This window comes from Lepidothrix coronata, unplaced genomic scaffold (genome assembly GCF_001604755.1).
Source record: "Lepidothrix coronata isolate B3197 unplaced genomic scaffold, Lepidothrix_coronata-1.0 Scaffold20, whole genome shotgun sequence".
Classification (NCBI taxonomy): Eukaryota; Metazoa; Chordata; class Aves; order Passeriformes; family Pipridae; genus Lepidothrix; species Lepidothrix coronata.
Genome location: NW_016690200.1, coordinates 101,584 through 123,374, shown reverse-complemented (window position 1 = coordinate 123,374; position 21,791 = coordinate 101,584). Strand labels below are relative to the sequence as shown.

The following is a 21,791-nucleotide window of genomic DNA, read 5'->3' as shown; positions in this document are numbered from 1 at the left end:
CAAGTAGATAATTAAATCAAAAAAAAAAAAAAAACAACAAAAAAAAAAAAAAAACCTCAGAAACTATCCCTCAGTGGATTACAGTTATCTTCAGGTGTTAAATTTTGACTTCATGTATAAGAGTAACATTTATGAGTTGACATTTAATAACACAGCGTGGACATTTATAAATCAGGTGGATATTAAATAATCGCTCATGGAGTGATTGATTGTTGAGTAACATTATCTGCTATTGACTTTAACAGCTGATTGCAGTGATTTCTACTGCACAGAGATATTTTTATTGGCAAGGAAATAGCCAAGGTGTCATGCTGTTGTATTTTCCTTTTCTTGATTTCTGTCAATCTGAACCATACAACTGGAGATAAAAGTTTGTCTGTTATAAATTAATAAAACAGATGTTACAGTTTTTAATTTAAAGTGTTTATCAAGTCATTATTAGCCCTTTCCTAATAGATCAGGAAAGTGAGATGCGCTACATGAAGGAAGAATTGTAGCTGGCAAACTGAAATTTTATATGCTTGGGAATCAACAATTCTAAAGGTACAGAAATAATGAATATTTAATAACTTGAAACCTCAGTAATACATTATATTCAAGGTTTTTTTAAGTATTATTTTTATCCAAGCTACTTTATGCCATACCTTGCTCTTTTATCCATAAACATGCTTTTGTAATTTTTACCTTACACTTGATTTTTTTCACAGAGTGTGTTCCCAGAAATAAGTTATTCATTTGACAGAATTTGTAATTGCTGAGATACTTTAGATTGGAATTAGGCAATAAGTGGTATTCCTTCAACATGAAGTAAAACATCTCAGAATGTTAAAGACATAAATTTTCTCCATAAACTTGTGGCGCATGAAATCATGACTTTATTAAATATTATCATTTTTTGGTACTGGTCAGCAGATCTAGTCTAACTCTAGTAATTTATCTAAGAAAATGTATTTTATGGGTCACTCCAGTCCTAGAGAGGATGAGAGGATCTGTGTCATATATTTTGTAGTTATTGTATAATTCTTTGGATGAGGCAGTTGTGAGCAATTCCAGCAATATTGCTATTAGAATTAAAATAAGTTGTCATTTTCTATTAAATATCTATAAATTGTTGTAAAAGTTAATAGCAAATTATATACTGTGTTTTTTCCTTAACTGAAATGGCAATAATGGTAATCTGAGTTGAGTTGGGGAAATAGTTATGTGCTTTCTGCTCAGTTTTCACACTTGTGTAGTTCATAGGCTTCCCCAAAATCATGCACTGCTGGTTGAATAAATTTCTGTCAATATTTGAGAATTGGGAAAAAAGAGAAAGCTTTAACCAGAGAGTTTTGTCATTAAAGAAGAAAAACAAAACAAACAAAAACTGAAGGCAAAACCAAAAAAACAAGCAAACAAACCCAAAACCTGCTTTTTAAAGTATGAGCAGGACCCTTGCTATCTAAGTGCAGGAGCTTGATGTGAGTTGTCTGATAGCTGATGCCTCTAACCAGGAGGTAGAGGCCATAATAGACAGTGCAAGGTGGAGGGAGATAGATCTTTCCTATAGACTGTGCAAGCTCTTGCATAAATAAAGCATTCAAGAACATGCAGAACTCAAATCTGGTGGGTTTTAGCTGGCTGGAGCTCAGCTTTGCTACTTCTGCCTCTGAAGACAAGATCGAAAAAGGAAAGATGCTGAAATATGCTGTCATTAGTTTCTAAAAATCACTTGGGCAAGCATGCAACAATTCATTAAAAGAGCTAGGGAAAGAGAAAGGTTTCCTACTGTTTGATCAATTTTTTAAATTAGTAAACATTTGGTACAACTTTGTTTCACCACTAAAACATGTGCATCAGTCTATCCCCTTTGTTGAGTTTCTGTAATTTTTTGCTATTGCTTTTCATTGTCTCTAAAAAAACCGCACAAACCCAAAAAATCTACCCCAACCCAGAATATTATTAAGTGGAGAGTTATGTGGAAATTGGGAACAGTGTTACAATGGTTTATTTTCTGTAATTCAAAGGAATACAATTCAAAAACAAAGAAAACAAAACTGACTGAATGTTTCTATAGACATCTACCTCTTGCAGAGAAGTAACAGTTCCAGTCATGAAAAGTGGATGTATAAATAATTTTCCCTCTATGTAAAAAGAGCTGCCTTAGTACAGAATGACTTTTTAGATTACAAGTGTTAATAGATTAGTTTTAACTAATCAAATACTTTGATAACTAAATCAGCCTTGATTGAATAAGAAACTTGAAATTGTATCAGGCAAATATCAAACCCGCAGATTATCATTAGCATAAAATTTTTATAAATAAGTGAAATGAAATGAACAGCTGTTTGAAAAGACTTAAGAAGGTTGTAGCAGAGACTGCTGCATGTTTTGCTTGTGCTGAACTTCAGCATGATGTCTAAAGCTGTTGGAGTTGCACTTATGTAGTCCCTTCTTTCTTTCCTTACCACTCCCAGCTCCACGAATACTGGTTCTGGCTCAGAAAAGCTTGTTCTGTCTTTCAGGACAGTAACTGCCATGGCTGTGGGTTGGGCTCTATGAGAATGAGTTTCTAGGAAGGGGAAAATAACGAGACAAAAGCTGATCAGTATCTTTTCCTGCTATTCAATGTATGAAGTACTAATGAGGTTATTTAATTCTGTATCTGACAATGAGTATGATAACATTGCAAACAGATTAGGACCCTAATCTAAGAGAAGGTACCTCAGCAATTTTAAAAATGAAGATCAAATCGATATCTTCATCACAATTATGTATGAACACAGTTTAGGGAGAGCGTTGTTCCACCCAGAAAGAACTATAATAATGCTTACCAAGCAGCAGAACTATTACACTGTGTGACATCCAATAGATATCTTTAGATAGATTTCTGAAAGGATTAGTCAATTTTAGTTTTAGTGACCAGCAGGCATAGTTAATCATATGGACTTCATAATTCAGAGGTCAATTTGTTTTAAAGTTGGGAAAGAAAATATTCTGAAATGCAAATGTTTGAAGTTGAGATGAGTTGAGAAAGAATTATATTTTACTCATAACAATATACAGGATACTGAATGTAGACAAATGTTCTAATGTGGGGAAACAGCTTTTCAACTTTTATTTATTTAATATTAGTTTTTCTTCAGTGTGAGGTGCAGAGTTGAGGAAGGCAAACATTTCATCGTAGCAGAAGAGTTGTTCTCTCTACAACCAATAAATGTTTTGCATGTAGAATATGAGAAAATGTAGAAAAGATTACAGTTATCAAGTAAAATTACTTACAATACTTTTAATGAGTATGAGTTAGTAGTGATACATTATGTTAGTGTAAGAATACTTTAATAGATATCTGTGCTTTTTGAGGAAGATGAGCAATAGGTACGTATATAGGAGCAGAGGAAAGATGGAAAAATCTATGAGAGTATGTCAATTAAGAATAAAATGATTGCTTACTTTTAGTTATAACTATCATGTTGAAAAAGATAACTAGAGTTGTCATTTTTGTCACAAAATGTAATGAAACTTCAATACAAATCTGATATAAATGGCTGATAAGCACTTCTTTGGTTCAAATTAGCATATTCAAACCTCCCTTTCCATAGCAAATGAACACAGAAGCAAACATTCCATAGTCAAATATTTATCTTAAGGCTGGGGCATAATGGTAAAGGGTCAGATTGCTTAGTGGTGTAGAATTATTACATGTTTTACCATAATGGAGTTATGCAAAAGGTTATTGTAAAGAATTCCCAATGATTGTTACTGAGAGTGTTTTAATGAAGACTTCTTTTAATCTATATATCAAGGTGAGTATTTATCTTCTCAGAAGTGCCAATATATCAACATGTTATGGCAGGTCTTCTGTCTTGCTTCAAAGTTCTTCCATGGTGACTTTAGATTCTCTGAATATTCTAACCTATTCTTTGTGAGGAAGGTTATAAGCTCCAGTGTGTTGAAAATGATAAAAAAATACTTCAATTTTTGTCTTTTTTCCTCGATTAAATGTTTTTGTTGTTGGGTGGGGTTTTTTTGTTTTAGGGGTTTGGGGTTTTTTTGTGTGTGTGGAGGGGGGGGGGTTCAGAACAAGACACTGTTTTCTCTTTGTGTTTCGAAAGCTACTTTTAACAAGATAGATTTTTCTTAAAAAGAATTTCAATGTGAATTCCTAAACTCTACTCAGCCTGACCACTGATTTACGGATTAGAGTTACTCATATGAAGGGAAATTCAAGAGACTGTTTCATGTCATTTGATAGTTTGGGACATGAAAGTATTCTGAGTAAGTTAAGTTCTTACCTGGAGAATATTGCCATTTTTGGAAGACTATTATCACAGTAAATTCAATGTAACTTTGAATATTTAGTTTTTTAACTCCCCATAACAATTATAATAGCATGCTCTAGCCTTTATAGTAGCACATAAATGCACATCAGATTGTAACACAAACTGTGGATTTGAAGGTTTTGTTAATACATTCTTGAAAAATTTTTTTTGGTTGTCAGTATGGCTGATGAAATATCTAGTGAACTGATAGGTAGTTACATAAAGAGTGGTAAAATCTCTTAGGGTGAATGTAACAGTATATCTAATGTGACATGCAGAAGAAGAAGCTGTATTTTAACAAAAATGATGTTTCAAAGTTCAATTTAAAGTTGTTTTTTTCTTGATTTAGATTTATTGTAAGTGAAAGATTATCTCAAGCAGTCATTTTCTCTCCTTTCTTTTGATGAACAAGAAGAGGCATTGGATAAAACAAAGCTCTGGATTTAGTGATACTCTTAGCTTTCAAAACTTGGAAGCCACAATTAATTTTTTAGGATGATTTGTTATTTGGAAAACAGTCTTTTTTCAAAGGAGAATATTCAGGACTTAATCTCATTCCAGAAGAAGGTATAACATGAGACTATACCATAATATAATACCTGTCACTGTTAATGGATACCTACCCTCTGATCTGCTGCCCTTTCAGTAAATCCATGCTTGAGTTTAGCTGTTGTTAAAAGGGAGTTACTCATCCTAATTCTTCGTCATCAGAAAAGATCAAAATGGCAAAACCTGCATGTCAGTTGGAAAAGTGAGAAAAGAAAATAGTTTCAGGGTATACCAGCTCATTCTGAGGTTTTATGTTAACTTGCACAAGTTGTTGATCTTTTCCATTACCTATAGATGCAATAAAGATGAAACTAATTTAGAGTTGCTTAACCATAATAACACCCACTTAGAAATCACTTCTGCTGTGCCACAGTTCCAATCCATTAGTGAATGTGCTTAATAATAATGTACCAAACGTTACAGCAAACAAAGAGCTCCTGCTGAAGGAAAACAAATGGATGAGTTAGAAAATTGACTTTTTTTTTTTTAAGAACAGAGTCATATCCTAGTAAATGCCAATCAGCATAAGTGTCTTGCCAAATGAAGAGATGCTTCAAGAAAAATGTGTACTTTGGGTTTCATCCCTTACAGTAGTCTGGTTATTTGGTTTTTGTGTGTGTATATTTTCTAAAGGCACGGAGTAAGGAAATCAGCACTTGGCAGGAAATCTTCACCATTTTTTTTGGCTTTTTTTTTTCGCCCCCCCAAGTCATCTCTCTCCCTGGTGTAGTAAAGCATGCTGGCCTGCCCTTTACAACATATGCGTAGGTTTGGAGAACACCAAAGTCCAGTTTACACCTTTCTCTGTCTCAAGGAATTTAAAAGCTTCTCTCTCCAGAGACTACACGAACAATCAGATTCTTCTGGTGTTCAATGGTTTCTGAGTTTTCATGAATGTGAATTTGGATTTGGGCACTATAAATTGGGATGGGTAGGATTTAAACACTTGGGTGGACTTCTATATCTAGCTCAGATGCCAAGTAAAGATAATGAGTATTTCTTTGAAGAAATTGCTAAACATTTAGCAGAACAAGGGATCCCCTAATTATTTGCTGTCAGTGTTGAATTAATTTCTAATATATTTATCACGTTATTGTTGTAAGTATTACATAGATTAATATGTGAGTGATAGTATAATGTGCACAACAACTGAAAGGATAAACAGATTTTTTATATGTCAGATGTGTATTACCTCTGTTGTTACATGTGTTTACACATATAAGTTGTAAATATTTCCCCTATGTCAATATTACTCTGATGTTACAGTCAATATGAGAGGATGTACAAAGGTTATTACACCATTTACTGTATCACAGCTTGCTGCAGCAGCACTTAAGGAAAGGAGGCTCTCTCCATAACCTGGAGGTGGGGTCTTGGGCAGGTCCTTTGAGATTTAAATATGAATTTGACGTGTATAGAAAAATGAGACAAACTCATGTGCTCCTTCTCAGTTGAGTGTCCTGTATGCAAGTGGAGCCATGTCGTGATTGGACTCTTTGACTCCTGAAATTATTTTTCTCTACAATAGACAAACTCTAGGTGATGTAACCCCATACAGTCACACAACTTTTTGGTTAGACAATTTCTGTAAGTGTGGTTTGAATCTCCTTGTGCAGACAGCAGAATTGAATCTGGGTCACCCATATCAAGGGTGCAAGTGTTTTAACCAGCGAGTTATTATATAAAACTGGAGACCTCAGCGTTGGGTTTTTTGTTTCTCTCTTGTTGTCTTATATAAGAAAACACAAGATACCACTGCAATTTGCATTGAGTTTTCCAAGTGCTCCGAGAGGCATACTGGCTCAAGCCCTTCATGTGTTTAAATGGAGGATTGACTACTTTCTGGTTCCTTACTTGGCTTCAATACAAATTAGCTGTGCAGATTTATATGCTAATAGTATTATAACCAAGACTTCTACTGCCTGGGTATTGCTCCCTAAAATGGGGGATTTTGGCGTGTCCTTCAATAGTAATGTTTGCAACATCTGTTGAAGACTTTGACATATTTAGATAGCTTCATTAAAAAAAATCAACTCTGTGCTTTCCAGGCCATGAGTTTCTAAGCTGAATGTCTAAGTTTATATAATTCTCATATGATAGCTGTACAAGTAGGTTTTACTGTTATTTTATTTCTGGGAAATAAGAAGTTAAGACACAAAAGAAATAAAGTTAGGGTACAAGCTACTATGTAAACAGCTATATGTAGAAAAATGGTTTTAAACTGAATTAGTCCTTTTGACCTAATTTTTGGTCAATTTAATTGATGATTTTAGGTAAAGGATATCAGAGCTAAAGCAGTTCTATCAATGTCAATGTCTTAGATCCTCAGTTGGCATCACTCTGTAATTTTCTTGGAGCTGATCCTGTTACATCAAATGAGGATCTCTTTTTCCCTTGGTGTTCAAAACCTGTAAGCATCCAAGATGACGTTTTCCTGCTGTGTTCCCATTCCTTGTCTGCCTGTGCCCAAGCTGTTTGTGCATTTAAAAAAACGGGAAAACACTATAGGGAGGTTCTCTTCTTGTCTGAGGAAAAACCATGAAAACAAAAACTAACTGCAATGTCTTAGTGCTCCTACTGCGTGTGCATGTATATATATATGTATATATATATATAGACAAACCCATGTACATACACATACATGCAATGTATATATTATATTATGTAATGTATACCTTTACATAACATGTGGTAGTGTGTACATCGTATGTATACATTCATAGTGTGTTTCATGTGCTTGTGAAAAAGAAATAAAGAATAATAAACATACAATCTGCATGGAGGCAGCAAACCCATTTTTCATAATATACTGTTTGTTATTTGTCCCTTTGGGAGACTGAAGGAAAAGAAAAGCTCAGATGTTAAATTGTAGAAGAGAGCAGAGTCAGCAACATTCTTAACAAGCTGGTAGGAAGTAATCCTGACAACATCTGCTTTATGGTTAATTCTCACAAATGAGGATTAAGAGTAAAATTTAAAATGAAAAAATCTAGAAAAAGGATTTTTTAAAAATTAATATTAAACACTTTTGAAAACAGTGTGACTACTTTTTAAAGTACCTTTTTCTAACTTCCTGGAAAATATTCTTATTTCATTATGCTTCAGTGACAGAAAAAAACCTGACCACCATATAAAAATCAGCATTATTACTCTGATGAATATTTTTTCGTAATTTTTAAAATAAAGAAAAAATTACAGAAAGTTTAATATCTCTGTTAAATTAAGTAATATGTATTTAGGCCTATACATGAAAGAGAGAGGATATAGATACAGCCACTAATTTTAGATATTAAATTACATTCCTTCCAATTGTTTTTGCAATAAAGTGTGAATGTAATTTGCAAGTGGTAAATATCAAAATAGGTAACATTCAAAAATTATTGTAAATTGAAAGCTATTGTCACACCGTGGATATCAGAGAAGTGTTCAAACTAATTAAACATATCCATATATATGCAACATGCATGTGTTTATACATACAAACAATGTATGTATCTATTTGTGTGTACTCAACATGTGTAGGTCTGGCAAAAACCTTCAGAAAAATCAAATTAGTTATTGTATATGAGGAAATTGCACACACAGACACAGATATAAAACCAGGTTCTGCATGCTTCCATGTAGTCCAAGGGATTTTTTTTTTCCGTGTTCTTATTTGAATCCTGACCTTGTTCAACATTATTACACCAGTGGGAAACAATACTGGCTTTTCTCTGACAAGCTACTTAGTACAGCAGTAAATCAGTCAAAGAAAAAAGGATTTGGAAAGCACCCAGCATATAGAAGGTCATACAATATAAACCAGCATTTATGTTTCTGTCAAGGGATGTTAGTATATTGGAAATAGCCACATCTTGGAGTCATCAAGGTAATCCATTTCCTATCTGGTGGAGTTCCTAAGGAAGGCATCTCACAGCCCTTTCGTGTGCCTGTGCTATCCTTGGATGAGCAGAGGCAGCTGGAAATGGTTAGAATAGACTGACATATTAAGTCACGTGGGAAGGGATTCATCTCACTGAAGAAGAGGAATCAATGCTCTGTTCTGTAGGGGAAGAGGAGTTTAAGTACAAAAGTGAGCAGATTTTCAAAGGGGCACATGGGAATTGAGCTACATGATTGCACTGATCCCATTTAATATTGCAAATCACATCCTACCCTCAGCAGATTATAAACAACCCGATAATCACAGATGATAGTTTCATAAGAGCGTAGGAACTGCCAAGCAAGAGTGAAACAGTTGTTGCTTTATCCTAGTTGTCCCTTGTAGCTCTCCCAAAACACAAAGTAGTATCAGGCAAAAATCAGAATGTTAGTAAGTGGGTTGCTGTAAATGTAACATTTATAATGTGAAATGTTACATTTCCTAGACATGCAGGATTTGATGATTTCATTTTAAATGTGCTCGTTATTAGGGATAGGTCAATTGGAAATCTTTCCCTCTTGAAAGGGAAAGAGGTTTTGTTTTTTTTATTATAATTGATATATTTTAAAAAGCTCAAATATGTACTATATTTTCATTTTTTTCTCCAACTGGATGAATCTATTTTATGTTTTGCACTTGCATCATGGGATCTTGTTACTTAAGCCTCTCTCTGTAATTTCAGTACTGGTATGGTACATACACCACACAGATCTGCTGAGGTACCTTGCCCAGTGTACTATTTCTGCTCATAATCTCAGCATCAGTGTGATATTGTAAGTGTTAGTAAATTCTGGGAATTTGCAAAAGCAAATTGCTAGTCTAAAAATTTATCATTTTACAGACATACAAACATTTGGGAACTAAGCAGAGCTTTTTTTCTACTTTCATGAACTAAGTGACTTCTTGGTTTTTAAATACTGAAAAATTATGTGAGACAAGTCATTACTGAAAAGTGAGAATATTCACACACTCTTTCTTCATCTACCTAGAAAAGTGTTGATTTTATATTGATTTGATCTTCATAATCATGAAAGCCGTGGATTGGATTCAGGGACTTTCCTGTTTGTCACCCATCTGAGGTGATTTTTCTTGTTTTAAAATTAGGTAATGTTCTGGCAGTGATGCCTTCATAGGAGATGGGCAGTGTTGTTGATGCCTTAAAGTGTTGTGCTTGTCTGCCATCTAGAACTGTCGACAAATTGCCTTTTGAATGTCATTTCTCTGCATGACATTCTGGCAGTCACTTCCACCTGCGGGTGTCCTTCCTCCAGGATTTTTAGCTCAAGCAAACCCAGTGTTAAAATTGTGTACAGTGGGTATTCTGGAAGGAAACAGACCCTTTCCTATTCTATAACAGCAATGAGAAAATGCCACTCAACGTAACAGCTATGAATAACAGGTTAATATAGGATGTTAGAAACTAGATAGATAATGTTAGAGACAAGGATGTTCACCCCATTAGCCACAGGTTCCTTGAATTAAACTTTGATCTGGTTGTCCTGCCTGTACTGTGCTGTTAGAACTAATGTGCGTTTCAGACCAGGGAAGGAACCTGTGTGTTTCCCTTATTTAGCTTCATGCAGACTCAATGAAATGTACATGGTCGTCTCTCCAGGTGGTAAAAACTACTTCTTAGAGTTGTAAATTATTGTAATGAAGCTTGATAATTTATTAAACAGGCCAAAATTAAGTATTGTAAATGAAACAGAGCCTGCAACGTAAACCTTTCACGTAAGGCATTAAAAGAGGAACCTTTATACTTGACAGCATCATTGGTAACAAGCTTCATTACATATGAGACTTCGATCTCTCTTACTTTCTGAAGCTCAGATTAATCTCTTCTGCCTCTAGTCATTAAAGAGGTTAGCATGTTGCTGAAATTATTCATTCCGGCTCTCTGGGCGTGTTTAATGAGAGATGTCATTTTTACAGGAAGTCAGTCCATCTGCTTAGAATGTCAGTTTTTGTCCACTGGAGGTCAATTTCCCCATTGACTCCAGTAATAACCATGAAAACTGACGTGTTATAAAGCAAAAAATACTCTTATGTTTGAAGGTAGGATGGTATCATGTGCTCAGAACAGCTGTTCCAGCTAAGAATGCAGCCAAAAACAGAGCAGAGCCCTTTGATAAGTATTTTGAGCACATTGCCTCTCAGTCACTGAATGGTCCTCTAGTAAAAAATAAATAAAAAGGAATTGAAAATCAAATAATAACGGAAAAACCTGTCAAAATGGCAGAAAACATAGTACTTTGAGTAGCTGCCTATTTCTTGATGAGAATAGTGAATTTTTCTATCATCAGTTATGAACAGGATGGCAAAAATTCTTTGTCAGAGTACTGCCCAGTCTCTGCTGAGACAAACTAGAAGTCCCTCAGTCTCCTAGCAGTCAGCTGAGAAAGTGCAACAACACCCTTTCACTGCTCTTGAGAGTCTCTTACTCTACCAAGAGTGGGCAGCAGGTGAGAAATCCCAGTCACATGTTGGTAGGCTTTTATTTAACTTTTCAGAACAATTTTAAACAAGCATTTTAAATATTTAACTTTATGTATGTATAATGCACACAGACACGGACACACACACATATATATATTTAATATTGGGAAAAAGTGAAATAACTCATAGAAAATCAAAGGGATTGGGAACATGTGAATTATTTTTCAAGAGACATTCCTAATTTTAGAGCTAGGAAACTTGTTTTCTACTCATCTATCATCTCCGTGCTTGTGGGAGTGCAAATTCTGTGTAGCAGTTTACATATCTCTCAAGGTATTAATAATTAATCCCCTGAAGAATTGGATAAAGCAATGTCTGGCTGCTTTGTTTGTACTTTCAGAGTAGGCCATAGTCATTCATTCTACATAAAGTATTCCTTTTGGATTTTCATCGTGTGTGCAGGGGGATTATATGAACACAGGGATGATGGTGTTGAGTCAGACCAAGGTACACAGAACAAAGAGTTATGTTTCCATCAGCAACAGATGCCAGAAGAAGAGTGAGAAGAGGGAAAATGTATATTATACTTTCCCCTGATACTCTCCTAGCATCTACTCCTGTAGACAGTGGTCCCTTAATAATACGTACGTAGGCTCTTCCAGCTTCCCTTGTGTCCAGTTTGAAGTTCTTTTTCTCAAACTCCCTTGAAGTTTCTCTGACCTTTGCTTTCTGCCCGTGTTGCCAGTCATCATAGTCTGTTTCTTTTCTTCATTTATTCAAATTATTTTTACCATGTGGCTTCCTTTGTTTTGTATTTGTTTTCAGCCCCTTCAACTAAACTCTTCATTTGCTATAGTCAGAGTTTTCCCAAAATCAAACTTTGTTTTCTAATGTTTTTTTTTTTTTCACTTGAAGGAGAACTATCAGTCAGAAATTACTGTTATGAAATGTTTTTTTCCCAACAGAATTGACCATGTTAGTAGGATTTTTGTTTATTGTTGAAAAAATAAATAAATAAATAAATAAATAAATAAATAGCCACTCTGAGGTGGCTTTGTGTTAGTTATAAACAAACATCCTGAGAGGGGTGACCTATAATGATAACACTTCTTAATGGGAAGCCACATCCCATTACTAGGATGCATATCCAGTGCAAGGATTATGCTGCAGATATGTTTTGTATAAATATTTCATGGTGAAGGTTGACCTTTATTTTCTTGCCAGGCATCTCATGACTTTAATACAATAACCTGTGACAGATTGTTTGAACTGAAGAGCCCCGGAGCCCTGCTGTAGGTGAAAAGTGGATGCTCCTTACTTACAGTGAAGCATGTCAAACAAGGGAACAAAGACAGATCTTTAAAAAAAAAAAAAAGCAAACAAAAGCAACCTATAAATAAAAATAAGCAGCAAATAAGGGAAATAGAGTTAGGAACTAATTTTGTTTAGGACCGTATACTGTGCACTGTTTGGTGGATAAGAAATTGTATGGATGGTTGCAGCCGGAAAGTAGTGGTCAATGGCTCAGTGACCAGATGGGCACATGCACTCACAGCCCATTAGTTCTAACAGCACAATACAGGCAGGACAGCCAGATCAAACTTTTTAGTAGGGCCTGTTGTGGTAGGACAAGGGCTAAAATATGGTTTTAAACTAAGGGATATTGGATTTAAACTAAAAGAGGGTGGATTTATACCAAATATAAAGAAGGAAGCTTTTACAGTTGAACACTGGAATGGTTTGCCCAGAGAAGGGCCCCATCCCTGGATATGTTCGAGGTCAGGCTGGACGCGGCACTGAGCAACGTGATCTAGTTCAAGGTATCCCTGCTCGTTACAGAGAGGATTGGATGAGGTGACCTTTAAAGGTCCCTTCCAAACCAACCCATGATTCTATGAAAAGGTACCTGCTTTTAGTTGTTCTGAATTCATGCCCACAATGAATGAGTTGAATCCAGCACCTTCTGACTGTGCTACCTAAACTACATTGACTGTCTTAGGCTATATTAGCTCTGGTGCTTTCTCTTTGCTTTTTCAAAGGTGTAAACCAGCTGTCTGCTTTCTGCTAAATAGTAAATACTTGATACTGACTCAGCTTCAGTGATTTATCAAGAGAATATCTTCACTCTTTGTCTCTGCCCACCTGTTATGTGGTTGTACGCAAGAAGCATTGTGGGCAGAGGAAATCTGTGCAGGTCGCCTCACAAATGAACACATCGTATTTTGTCAGATGTAATGCTATAATTAGCTGCTTCTAGACTTTGTGTTTTTTGCACTCTCTGGTTATTTTCCTTAACAATTACTCAGTGTTGTGAAAGCTTTAAAAGCAGTGTACATGTTTCAGCTGACTGAAAAGGAATTAGAAGAGGACAAGATGCATATGTTTCTGGGAAAGAGGATGAAGGTACTTGAATGCAATTTTAGTAGTGGTAAGGCAGTCATACCTCGGATTCCTAACTGAATGCATAAAGAAATTGTTTTCATACCGGTTAAAGTAATTAAATGTTTTGTTTAACTACCCAGAATGAATTACAGAATACAGGTATAAGATGGGGAGGGAAGGTGTCACTGCAGTCGAGCTAATGAAGAACCTAATGGAAGTTTTACAGGGATAGGGCTAATGAGAAGGAGGCATAGCACTTCAGATGTTGAATGGGGCTACAGAGGGGAGGGGTTGTTGTTCTGGTTGGAAAGGAGAACTGTGACCTGAGTATTGGATTGATTTAAGTTGATCTCTGTGTATTATGAGGAATTGGAAGCTCTTAGTTTTCTCATTACATCTTCTGACATTGAAGTTCTGGCACAAATAATGGGTTTTGCTATAAATTATGCCTGGTAATTATGTTCCAGAGGGATGTAACGGTTGGGAGTTATGGTATGTTGTTTAGGCTCTCATGTCAGTACGTTCTGAAGTACATCAGCACACTGCCTATTTCTGACTTGACAATAGGAGCATGGAAATTCACTGTATCATCTTCATTAACCAGAGCAGGTTCCCAGGGGATGAACCCACCTAACATTGTGGAGTCAGTTTCTTTTCATCTGCTATGTTTTCTGTTTGGCATCCAGATCTCAGGAATCATTTTTCAACTGTTTAGTGTTAAACTTTTAAGTAGCTTTGCCAGTGTGTATGAAAAATTATATTTCTCTGTATAAAAGGGAAAGTATCTGTGTTGTACTGTTCTGTGATACAGCAAAGAGACCTTATACAGCACAGCAAAACAGGACTTTGGTCATGATAAAACATATAATGTGTCAGTCTGAGTCTCTGTGGATAGACACAGCTCTCAGGACTATCAAGGAAATTGTCTTGCCTTGTGTGAGGAGAGCTGCATACCTCACCTCTCTTCATCATACCATAGAGTGATACAGGTTACCAGGGACCTTTGCCTGAATTTTTAGAAGAGTCTCACAGAGTCATTTGCTTACAGTCACATAATGGATTTTTTATCAATTCTTTTCTTGTACATAGAGATAGAAGTACTTGGTCTTAGATATTGCTAGGCACCTGTTAAAAAGGTACTGAACATTTACCAATACCTTGCCAGCAATTACTGCATGGCAACCTAGCCCTCTGGAATTTCCCACTGTGTTGTAGGAACGGTGTATGTCCTAATCACTGGACCACAAAGGACATAGCTACAGGAACATGTACAAATAGATACCTGAATATGCTGTGCTGACAGCTGTGCTATCTCATTTCCTGAGCTGTCCAGAGATAAGACATCTCCAGACTTGAATCCAAATATTCATCTTAAGTGCTGCTCCATGCTTGAGAAAGTTTGACCTATTTCCCTGCTGGGACACACTGGGATAATGACATGGCTCCCTAGCATCTGAACTAAAGCTCTCAAATGGCTCATAGCACAGGCAGTGCAAGTGTAAATCTGTTAGCCCCTTGTCATGCTATCTAAAATACTGCAATGTTTATTTAGACCTAATATATATTACTCTTGTTTTTCTGCTGCTTCTGGCAAAGTGTGTCTGCTTCCTAAAGCCTAGAATTAGGTATTTGCCTGTAGGATTTTAGGAAAACCTAGCTTGATCCAGTGCCACCTTTAAGCAGCTTTATCTTTTCATGTGGGCCATTGTGAATCTTACTCTGAAGATCCCGCTGTCACTTGCTAGCAATCCTGTGTGACAGTAGCCTTGAATATGCACCATGAAACTCCATTTTAAAAAAGAGTCTTTCAGTGATTAAGGCTTCTTTGTTATTAATATCTTCCATTCAGTAAATAGATAAAATAACTTGTTTTGAACACTGCTATCACTTTTCCTCTGGTGATAAACACTACTTTCACTTGTGCTGTAGCTGAATAATGATGTCTTTGAAAGCGCGATTAAAGCACTGCCTTCTTCGTAATCACAATTTAGTTTCTATGATAACCTTGATTCAATGAATTGTCTGACCCACACAACAGTAATGATTATTTGGTTTTATGACTTTTTCTCAGTAGAGGCAGAAACAATACCTCCTATGAAGTGCTATATTCTTTTTAATGTGAATACATTAGGTTGGAAGACACCTCAAGAAGTTTTATTGTCCAGTCTCCTTCTCAGAGCAGGATCAGACCGGGTTATTCATGGCTTTATCCAGACTTTTCTGGAAAACTGCCAACATCTGCCTGCAGCTGATTGCATCTTATAAAGGAAAATATCAGAGACTGAAAAAGGAATGAAAATAAATTAAAAAAGGAGAGGCTTGATAAAGCAGATGTTGTAAATCAGAAGTCTTTTTGCATATTTCTTTATGACCACTTAAGTTCTTGACTACTTCAGTGTTTATATCTTCTCATCCAGTGTCTCAAGTACACTAATTGGCACAGCTTATGTTCTGAGGAGATTTTAGGAAGCATTGAAGGTAAAACTGCACTGGGTTAAATTAATTGCCTGTTTCCTGGCCTTGAGAAGCTGCAAATCAGTGAAAAGTTCTATTGTGTGCTTGCCTGATGAGAGGGTGAAGTGGAGTGTAACCACCTGCCGATGTTATTTTATGCGTTTTGGTTAGACTTGGTCTCCCCTCAGCTTTTCTCTTACACCAGTCTTTATCAATGCATTCTTATAAAACCTCAGTCTGCTCTAGTGCTGTCCAGAGAAAATGTGACACTTGTCTTGTCAGAATAAAGACTGTGAAATGCTTGGAAGTCATACCAATAAGTCGTATACACCCTTCAGACAAGCACTTTCCTGTTGAGCTGCACTGTTATCCATGCATCAATTCCACAGTCTGGCTCTGAGTTCTGAGGAAGTGTTAATGAGCTTGAGTTGTAGGAGAGCAATTGTCTGCTCTTCACGGGAAAGGAAATGCAGTCTTTGATCATAATTGCAAATATAAATTGCCCATCCTAAAAGCTAAAATGTCAGAAAGCTTGTTTTAATTTCCTTTGGAGAAACAGAGATGGTTCTTTGAGACATGATCAAGGACAAAAATCTCTGCAGTTTATTTGCTTATCTTCGGATGAAGGACTATATTACTGTGTGTGAATTAAAAAGAGAGATCATAATGAAAATGATGCTAACCTAACTACATAAAACTTGGTAGCTAATAGATGATATTTTTTTTTTTAATAAAGGGTAACAACAGGATCATGCTCCAATAATCTCTTCCCTATGTAATCCCAGGAGAAATTGTCCATCTTCAAGGTTCCTCTATTGCTGGAACTGGTCTAGCAAAACAATCATTTGACAGTATAGTGCTTGCTTGTTGGACTAACTGATGAATTAAACAACTTTTCATGCTGGCGTTAGTTTTTTTCTGCATTTCTGATATAGCCATACTTTTGGGGGTATATTGAAGAGGAACACTTTATATCTTTCAGGTCAGATGTGCTTCTTGTCTAGTAATTTCTTTTTCCAGTTTAGCAGATGGCATCAGATTTAAAGTCATGTTGAGACTTTGTACTATGACCAAGCTTATAAGATTAATTAAACCCTTTGACTATTAAGATAGCTAAATTGTGGTCTTAGTTAAGTTTCTTGTCTAGAGCATTGCAAACAGCCTGTTCAAACGTCCTGAGAGGTACAACTGCATGGGGAGGACATGGCATTAATTGCAAGTTTCTCTTTTACTCTATTTGTATGCATTCAAACATGCAAAATATGGTCCTAAAGCACCTTCATTTTGTTCATTTTATATGAAAAGGCTAGCTATCAAATGAGAATGTAGGACAATTATTTTTTGTAGCAGAAGTGAAGAAAGTAAAATTAATTCCTGCAGCAGGTGCCATATGGATGTGATTAGTTTAAATAAGTGATTGGTCATAGTGGCTGGTCAGCCTCTCTTTGTACAGGCAGTACCATTTTTCCCTATCACTGTCAGGGTGAGAGGGAAGCATCTACTTTCTTGTCTCTGATTAGTCTTAGTAAAGCTGTGGTCACAGTGTTTAGGAGAGGTAGAAGCATGCTTGTCTGTGAAAAATTTAAGTACATGTCTAGGAAACCAGATAACACAGAAGGAAGCCTACAGGAGAGTGACTTTTGTCATTGTATATGCTTTTTATATGAATTTTTTCAGTTTATATGCTTTTGCATATTGCACATTTATTACCTTCTGTAACTCTAGTCACAGAAGCAGATTAAGGTATTATTCAAGCTTGTGTCAACATTTTTTTTTTCCAAAGTGAACCTTACTCTTCAAAACACCTTAATGAAATGCGGTTGAAAATGTGAATTGACAATTTGCAAAATGTAAATTTATCTTTATCGAAGATTAAGCAATTCAAGAGGAGCAAGTACAAATGGCAAATTATAATACTTTAGGTTGTAGGAGTTTTCAGTCTGTGAGGGGAGAGTATGTAAGAGTAGATATAGTTAAAAGACCACAATAAGTATTTCTTTTATTTATTTAATTAGCCCTATGCCATGTCTTCAGCTTCAGGTTAGTTTTTTATTGTGTAAAATCAGTAATGTCACAGGTAAGAGCCTTTAGCTAAGCTCAGCACAGTCAGTGCTGAGCGTACAAATAAGGTGAGCAAAATACCCTTTTCACTGACTGAGGTATCAAAGCCACTGTGTTCTGCTTATGAGCATGAGTCACCAAATATACATTTGCATGTAATTTATTGCCACAATAGACCATCTAAAAATGAAATTCAGGTTTGTTTTTTCCTCTAAATATGACCCACGATACATCCCTCAATGTAATATTGCTGCTGCTAGATAAGAAGGGAGTTAGGTGACAGGAAAAATAAAAATGTTGAAATAAATAACCCTTTTTTTCTCAGTTCAGAGAGGCAGCCAGTTAGTTCTCCCAAGCTTATGTCCACGCCCAAATGACTTGCCTATGGTGTGAAGAATGAGTTGCTAAAGTTTTCAGGCACTACAAAACATTACAGCAGACTTTTCTTTGAAGCTAAAGGAGAAAGAGAGTTAAAGGATATGAGAATACTGAGTGAATGGGAGGTAAAGTCACTGATTCAATTAGGTTTTCCTGTGAGTGAAATATCCTCAGTTAACTAATTACCTCTGTGTGTTTGCTTGTGTATTCCTACCACCCACAAATGGTAAGCTTTTGCTTAATTTTTGTCGGAGGAGAAACGTATCTTAGTGTCCTTACAGAGGCCTCTTTGAAAAAGTAAACTGTGCTTGCAGGAGTCAGAAGATGTAATAGAATTTCCTAGGAGAGGAATGAAGAACCCAAAATGCATTATGCTTCTCTACAATTTCATATATACAAATCCATATCTTCATTTCTTCTAGAATTATTCCCAGTCTCAAAGAAAGGTTATTCTAGGACCTGTAAGAAAATGGTCCTGGTGACTCAAAAGTATGGGAATGCTTCTGTGCAAAAACAGATTAAATCCACTAGAATGTTTTGTCTTGGAAAAAAGACTGTTCATAACTGTTATGGCAGTTATGTAAAATCACAAATGATGTGAGAACACAAACTAAGCAATGATTCTACTCAGAACCTATCGGGGAACGACAAAGTAAATAATTAGGCAAGAAGTGTAAAATTAAGAGGGTTTTTTCTTTGTTTACATTTAATTATGAAACTGTGTAAATTCTTCACAGAAGGAGAACATAATGTTTTTTAGAAACATGATGGTTTTTAGAACATAAGTTCTAAAAAAACCACAATTAGACAATTTGTGGATAGAGTGCTCCTTCTCCTCTGAAAGAGATTGGATTTTTAAATATATACAAAAATTTAGTAGCTACAATATCAAAATTATTCTCACTTTTAAAAATCTCATATACAGGGCTACAACTTGGAGACTTGTTTGATCGGAGTTGTATCTAAGGAGGGTGAGTCTTCTTCACTCTTACCATGGCTGATAGGAAAGCATCTTTAACAAGATTTCTACTCCTGGAGATTCCTATTTTCCCATTAGCACCAATGTTTCTGTCTATTTTAAGGTTTTTGTCATAAAAGAAGAAAAAATTATATTTGGAAATCCATCTCTGGGAAAAATACAGATCATAGTTTATTAAAAATCTTAAATTTTAAGTCATTTTATTGTGACATTATATTCTCTTCTCTGTTCTTTTTATTCCTTATTATATCTCATGTCCTTGACAGTCCCTGTTCTAAGTAAGTTTCAGTATACATATTATTTTTTAGACAGACTGTAGTCTTTATGGATGTCCTGGCTGAAAAAAACAAGAGGTCTCTAAACTGTGTAAACATTTCCACAACAATATAGATTCTGTTTTAGAAACTTAAACATTTCTGAATTATTTTATATATTAAGGAGTTGAATCCTACTTTGGCCATAATATCTTTATGATGTTAATTTAATACCAGTCTTTCAAACTGGTATTGAAATTAAAAAAAAAATAAAGTCTTTCAAACTTCTAAAGCTTAGAGTTCTGTTAGCACGGCTTTCTGGGAAGTTAGTCCTCTTGCAGCTTGTTCACAAATACCGTGAAATGAAAAAAATGACTGCTGGACTGCTGCTATAGCCTGTTCACTCACTCTCTCTTTAATCAGTTATACCTCTATGATGTGAATGCAAAGTACATGTAAAGTGCTGCCAAATCAATGGATTTCCCAAATATGGTTCCATTTTGTACAGGGCATGTAGCAGTGAAGAGACTGGTCTATTCAGTTTTGCTCACTGCTTTTTTTTCCCTAACATGTTTTACTTTTGAATTCTTGTGTTTGCTTGCTGAAAACACTGGTTCCTCCCCAGAATGTCTCATTTTATAGTGCATATTTTGGTCTTCAGTGGGGCATTCATTTAGCTTTCATCATTCAGAAGCTTTCAGAATTCTTACCTGATTAAAGTTTGCAATAAATAATTATAGAAATTTGCAAAAGAAGATATTCAGCATAGCATTATTTTTAAGGTTGTAATTAATGGGCTAGTCTCCCATCCCTGCATCAAGAAAGTGGATTTGCTGCAAGAGAATCTCTAAGTCCTGAATATGTTGTAATCCACTGAGTGACTCAAGTGTCTATACCAATGATACTGTCAGGCTCTTAGAATTGCTATGAGTGATCTACAATATGTGAAAATTGAAGCGTTGGGGGTTTTTTTGTTGTTTACCTTTTTTTTTTAATTTTAAGAAATCTTGTATTACGAAATAGATCAGGGGCTCTAGAACAGTTTCTTATATAATTTAGCTTCTATAAGGAGCCAGTTGGTCTTGCAGTCTCCAGCCATCATAGACCTTTCTAAAATACAAAAGGAGGAAAAGTCACTGTTAGGAGAATTTCATGCTGTGCATATTTTATTATTATTTTTTAGTGGATTTCAATATGTGGCCCTGTGTTAATGTGTTGCAAAAACACATGGTGCTGGTTCGTTCAGCTGTTTCTGGGCTTACATGTCAAAATGTACATCAGAAATATCTTGTTCAGAAACAAACATCCTAGATGAGATTGCACTTACTTTTTTTAATGAGATGGTTTTTTTCTTCAGTTTTATGGATTCAGAAATATGTGTTAACCTGTCACAATGATAATTCACCAATTGAAATCATAGTATAATTTTTATTGAATGGAACCTCAGAGTTTCATCTGGTGCAAACTCTTGGTTGTAGCAGGGTCAGCTGTGAGATCAGACCAGGCTGCTAAAGGCTTTATTCAGTCAGTCTGGAAAACCTCCAGGCATGCACAACCTTTCTGGGCAATCTGTGCCACTCCCTGGCATTCTTGAGGAAAAAAATTCTCTCTACATCCAGTCTGAACCTCTCCTCTTTCAGCTTATGCTTACTGCCCCTCACTTTCTCACCATGCTCTGCTGTGACAAGCCTGGTAACATCTTCCCAATAATTTCCTCGCTGGTACTGGGGGATTGCTGTTACCTTCCCCAGAACCTGTCTCTGCTCTATGCTGAACAATACCTGTCCCTCAGCTGTTTCTCACTGATCAGCACTGATTTGCCGAGAGATCTGCTGAAAGGAAGGCAGAAGATGCTAATCTAAACTATATCTGAATGAATGCGTAGGTGATGAACCTCATCTGATTACATTAATAGAAATGAGTGGGATCTTGGTTCAGAGGGAAAAAAGAAGGGCTATTAGTAACTGAAGTACAGTGGAATTTTGGGGCCCCTGGTGGTCTAGTGGTTAGGGTGCAGCACTTTCACCGCTGCGACCCGGGTTCGATTCCCAGCCCCCCGGGCAGATGGAGCTCGT

The 21,791-nt window shown here is 35.9% G+C and overlaps 1 protein-coding gene across 1 annotated transcript in view; it reads left to right on the top strand.

Annotated features, from left to right (window-relative positions):
- LOC108493831 (protein piccolo-like) overlaps nucleotides 1–21,791 on the top strand; it is a gene marked incomplete at its 3' end in the record, with an annotated part of 160,942 nt that overhangs the window by 46,138 nt on the left and 93,013 nt on the right.